This window comes from Callithrix jacchus, chromosome 1 (genome assembly GCF_049354715.1).
Source record: "Callithrix jacchus isolate 240 chromosome 1, calJac240_pri, whole genome shotgun sequence".
Lineage (NCBI taxonomy): Eukaryota > Metazoa > Chordata > Mammalia > Primates > Cebidae > Callithrix > Callithrix jacchus.
The window spans coordinates 192,010,264-192,010,517 of record NC_133502.1 but is presented as its reverse complement, the minus strand read 5'-3'; positions in this window follow the sequence as shown (position 1 = coordinate 192,010,517).

Here is a 254-nt window from a genome sequence, read left to right as displayed (position 1 = left end):
GTGAGAGCAGTCATTGGCAGCCTCCCTGAGCCGTGGGCCAATCACGCTGCAGGAAGGAGAAAAAGCCGGTTCCGTGCCTGCTCACGCCCTTCCCTCCCTGTGGGCGGGGAAGCCGCGGGCTGTTGTGGGAATTGTAGTTCGCCCTGGATGTGCAGGGTGGGACGTTACCAGTAGCGACGTGGAAATCAGGGGCGCCGGCCCTGGCGCGCCTCACCCCAACTGTTCCAAGTAGGCCAACCACTTGACTTCAATTC